Genomic DNA, 6,000 nt, shown 5'->3' on the forward strand with positions numbered 1-6,000 from the left:
TTTGATTTCAAACAAATTAGTATTTTAAATAGAACAAATGATATATTTTAAAATAATTTTCAAGATTAAATTAGATTTCAAATTAACACTTTATACCCTAATTTGATTAAAATTAACCAAATCCAAAGTAAACCCAAAACCCCCAATTTTATACATAAACCCTAATTTACTACCCTAACCCACCCTCACTCTTCTCTCAGCACAGCAGCCCTTTCCCCAAAACATTAACCCTAACCTTTTCCCTAAAACATTTACCCTAACCTTTACCAGCTTCAGACAAAAAGAAAGGAAAGAAAGAAAAAAAAAGAAGAAAAGAAAGGGAAGAGAGAAGGGCCGAGGGGGAACTTGTAATACCCGGTCTAACCGAAATTTAGTAAATAATAAGTTAAATAGGAGCGAATATGGTTGGAAGATTTGGCAATTGGAATTTGATAATTTAAATATGATATTAGTTTTGTGCCTGGGGCGCAAGAGCACCCACGCGTACGCGTGGCTGACGCTTGCGCGTCGTTTGGCTATTTTTCAACCTGCACGTCCGCGCGTATGACGCTTGCGCGTCGATGAGTTTTGTGGCCATCCACGCGTGCGCATGGAGTGCGCGTACGCGTGGTCCTGTTTTCATGCCAAAGTTGATTTTTGAGTTTTTAAAGCCAAATCTCGTACTTCTAAGCCTCCGACCTCACCCCTTATGTATTAAATCATTATGATATGCCTAGCAATGAGAAAGTCATTCAATCTCAATTCATATTATCAACATTCATTGTCCAGGCGTCACAATCTCTGACCTGGAGCAAGTGGGACGAACCACAACCCTTGCTACTACCCAGGGTCTCAATCTCTGTCCTAGAGCAAGTGGGACGAACCACAACCCTTGCTACTACCCAGGATCTCAAAACATACATTCGTTCAGTTTAGAAGCAATCATCACTGTTATCAAATCTCAAACATTAACCTGGAGCAAGCGGGACGAACCACCACCTTACTACTACCCAGGTATCATAAATACACATATATTCAAAACTCCATAATTAAACTCATTTATCATAAACATCCTTTCCCGTCTCATACCCGGAGCAAGTGGACAACGCCACTGCCTACTACCCGGGGTCACACATCACATTTTAACCTTTTTCATTGTTATCCATGTAACACATTCATTCATTAATCATATATGCATTTATACTCAGCCATAAACAATAATGGCTTTGCCGTAACCCGGCAATAACTCAGCCATCCGGCCCATGGTTCAATCAAGAACCGGCCATTTATCAACAAATATAGCCCTTCGGCTCATGGCATACACGGTACTCTCACCGTCATCCTCCATATCTCATATAATCATCTTTGATCATCATTGATCATAACTTTTCCCCTTGCTTCACTCGCAAGTTACCACATCCCCTAGCTCCTATCTCATTGCTAGGCATATCATAATGATTTAATACATAAGGGATGAGATCGGAGGCTTAGAAGTACGAGATTTGGCTTTAAAAACTCAAAAACCATCTTTGGCATGAAAACAGGGCCACGCGTACGCGCACTCCACGCGCACGCGCGGATGGCCAAAAACTCATCGACGCGCAAGCGTCATACACGCGAACGCGCGGGTTGAAAAATATCCAAATGCTGCGCAAGCGTCAACCACGCGTATGCGTGGGTGCTCTTGCGCCCAGGCACAAAACTGGCACAACTCTCTGGAAAATGGCTGGGCATATGGTGCAGCGCATCGACGCGCCCGCGCACACCACGCGCACGCGTGGATGGTGCTTTCTAGAAGAACGGCGCGCACGCGCCAAGTGCGCCTACGCGCATAGGGTCGTTCTGCTAAAAATTTTCTAAGTTAAAAGCTGCAGAATTTACAGATTCAACCCCCAATCTTCCGACGGTCATAACTCTCTCATTTTAAATCATTTTTCACCCGTTCTTTGAACGGCATGGACATCCCGGATCCAGTTTCATTTCTAAACAGATTTGGCAGAAAACAGAGGTCCGTAGTCCAGGTTATGTCCCGTCAAAATATGCCCAAAAACCATGTTTTCATACAAAACCACAAAGTGCCATTTTCAAAACAAGCCATTTTCAACTCTTTTCAAATTCAATCAAAACATGCCAATTTCAACCCTTTCTTTGAAATCAATCAAAATATACAAAAATCAACATCAAGCCTCCTCAACTCACACATTGACACTTTCTCAAACTCAAACACATTTACATATCATATACTCTTCCTCAGGCCAAAGTTTAACAAGACTATTTCCAATCAACCATTATTATACATAATCAATATCATACTCACTATCACGTAGTTTCACCCACAAATCAATCTTAATCATTCCTCAAGCATATATTACAACATACATATCTCTAATGCATCATTATACCATCAAGGCATCAATAGTCATAATCACATATATGACCACATAATATGTCTCAACCAAAACCAAACATACCTCATCTATATAATTTCATCCAATTCACCAAATTCCATACTTCAACTCCTCAAACCTTATTATTTAATAACCAACCCAATCATTCATATATTCATTATTGGAAATTCATCCAATCACTTGTGTCATCATACAATGCACACATTACTTACCTTTCTTACCTTCTTCCGGCCTCCGGCCCAAAATTCACGGCCTCCGGCCCAATTTCACAATTTAAATGCATAAACCACAAATCAATACTCATTACCCAGTACATCAAATTCTCAATACACCAAACATACAAGGCTACACAATTCTCAACCCAATCATTAATTCACATTACATATCAACTATGCATATTAGCACCAACCATTTACACAATCCAAACTTAATCCTAGGGGCATCTAGCCTAGGAATTCTCATCACAACACATGGTACTTAAATGAAACTTAAACTGTACCTCTTGTAGCCAAACCAATTGAGCCTCTTCTTTGGAAGTCTTCACCAACCTTAGCTCCAAGCCTCACCAAAGCTCCTCAAGCAATACCAATCTCCCAATTGTGCACCAACATCACCAAATACACTAACATAACCAATATCACATACATACATCAACCTAGGGCTCATAAAAATGACAAGTCACAAGGGTTTGAGCACTTCTTACCTCAGCCCATATGAAGTAGGGATAGAACTCACTTAGAATCCATGTTGGAGTATCCCTAAATACCCAAAATCACAAGATTTCAACACTAACTACCCAAAAACGTGTAACAGTGGAGAATTTCGAAAACTGGGCAGAGATGAATAGGATACTCACCACAAAACTTAGATAAAATTGTAGAGGATGAGAAGAGTGACGCGTGACCGCAAACGGCTCGTCAATCGGAGCTCCGTAGCTCAAGTTATGGTGGTTTGAAGATCAAATAGAGTTAGGTTTTCTCTCTTCTCTTCTCTCTTCTCAATTCAGCGCCCAACACTCCTTCTTTAGGGCAAAATAAGCTGAAATGCTCATAACTAATGTTTATATATGTTGGGTCTTGGGCCCACTTAGGCCCGGTTCACTTATTTTTGTCCGTTGACCCAATTTTGGGCCAAAACCTATAAGATTAGCGCTCTAAATTGCACTTTAAATATTTCTACCTTCCCTAATTATAATTCCTCATTTCTTAATCTCATTTACTCATAATCAATTTTCTCAGCTATAGTACCAGACAGGTCTCAGCCGGTACTGCCGGTCAAAATTCCACTGCGCGCTTTTACGCAGAAAACTATGTTTTCCGACTCGGAAAAATTCACTGAATCTAAATATCATATTTAGATGATCAAATTCCAATTGCCAAATCTTCCAACCATATCCGCTCCTATTTAACTTATTATTTAATTAATTTCGGTTAGACCGGGTATTACAGAAGGGAAGTCATAGAGAGCACAACCAAGGATTCGCACCAAGGGGTCGAGAGTTTAAGGAAAGAGGATACGTACAACACTTTCCCCAAGGACAGAATAACTTTGCGACGAGTAAGGAGTCCCAAAGGAATGGTAAGGGAAAACAGGCAGCGGCTGCTTCTGATGTTTCAAGTTGTCAGAGATGTGGAAGTCATCACCCAAATAGGCCGTGCCGATTGGGGTTAGGTGTATGTTACAAGTGCGGGTTACCAGGGCATGTATCAAGAAATTGCCAACGACGAGAGAGTCAGGATGCGGGCCGATTGCGACAGTAAGATTGAGGTAATTGCAATAATTAGGCTTAAAGGACAGTGCGTGATTTTGTAATTCTGCCTGTACAGTAAAACTGGGAATGTCGAGTTTAATATTAGACTAAGGAGCAAACCGGATGGTCCGAGTAAGGATTTGCCTTAATACAAATGGATAAATGCCTGTGATGTAAATGACTTTCTGTTGAGAATGATGTGTTGTGTTTGTTATGTAGTTTGTTGATTTCTGGATTTTTAGTGAAATGGATTGAACTCGTGACTTTTAGTTCCTTTGATTTAAATAGATAAGGAATGGTCCTAAATGAGGGATTTGGAAACTTTGATTTGAAATGCTAGTCATGCTAAGTTGTGGTTGAGTACTTGAGGAAGTAAGTGATAGGGCTCGTACTAGACGAGAGATCAGAATAAAGCAGTAGAAGCTTGCGGAAGCAGTAACATAGGATAGCTACGAATAGGAGCTGTGAAAGTTTACTATAATATCTTAAGTTTGAATACTGGAAGGGTTAAGTGGGTTACTGCAAGTAATGATCCCCAAATAGTTGGAATTGATTGCGGCTGCGAGCTTTGATGGTTCTAAAGCGGATGAGGAAATTATCATTGATGCATGATTGGATTTAGATGATGAGAGAGTGCGAGTTGTCGTGTTTGAGAGATGAGTACCATGATGTTTGGTCATAGTGACCTTGGAATTAGATTGAGATTTATAATGATTAGTTTTGAAAGACGAATGTGAAAGCCACTAAATTGAAATACAGATGCAGTACTGAGATTGGTTTGAGGGAGCCCGTGACGGGTGGTAAACTCCAATTTTTGGGGAGGTACTGTTGAAAATTTTTCTCCAAAAAATTTGAAAGAGTGCTGGTTATGGTTTTGAGGATAATTTTTTTTATATGAGTAACTTTAACGAAAGAGATGTGTCTCGAATGCTTTTATAGATTATTAAAAGAAAGCGGATTCTTATGATTTTTGTTAAATTGTTATTTCAAACTCATTTGCTTTCTAGAAATGAAAGGAATTTTTGATTGATGAGTCAGAGACTTTATAACAGCAAGTCATGTAGAAATTCGAAGGTTTGAGAATAAGAAAGTAAGTTTGGAGGTTATACTTGGAGTTGAGCTGTGATTAGTGGTAATTGGCTTGGCAGAGGGAGATAATATGAATTGAGATTGAATGAATATATGTTTGAGATGCCTGGGCAGTAGCAATGGTTGTGGTTCGTCCCACTTGCTCCGGGCCAATGCTTGAGATACCTGGGTAGTAGCAAGGGTTGTGGTTCATCCCACTTGCTCCAGGTCAGAGATTGCGATGCCTGGGTAGTAGCGGCAGTAGTGGTGAATCCACTCGCTCCAGGTTGAGCTTTTAGACACCCGCCTGGGTAGTAGCCGCAGTAGTGATTATTTCACTGGCTCTGGGTTGAGCGGGCAGATACGTCTTCACGATTTTATTTCTACTCTTTTCAGGCTTCTCGATTAATACTCCTTTCGAAATTACCTATATTTATTTATTAAAAATCCACCTGAGAGTCGTACCACCGTAATATCATTGACTTATGACTCGAGCATAAAGATTTGAATATTAGGGTGTTACAGAACTGATCAGGGAAGAGGGGAAGAGAGAGTGAGACTCGAGGGAGAGCTGAACGGGAAGAGAGGGAAGGAGACTGCGCTGCTGCCGCTGCCCAACCGTGCCGCTACCGTCCCGTGGAGCTGTTGTCGAACTGTCACGTGCGAGGAACCTGTGCTCTTGCCGCTATCGCCGTCGTGAAGGAAGGAGCTCAGAGGAGAGAAAGACAGTGTGACACTGTGGAAGGAGGATGCGGGCCGGTGTCGCGAGGAGGAGCGCGACCCTGATGAGCGGAT

Source organism: Arachis ipaensis, chromosome B04 (genome assembly GCF_000816755.2).
Source record: "Arachis ipaensis cultivar K30076 chromosome B04, Araip1.1, whole genome shotgun sequence".
Classification (NCBI taxonomy): domain Eukaryota; kingdom Viridiplantae; phylum Streptophyta; class Magnoliopsida; order Fabales; family Fabaceae; genus Arachis; species Arachis ipaensis.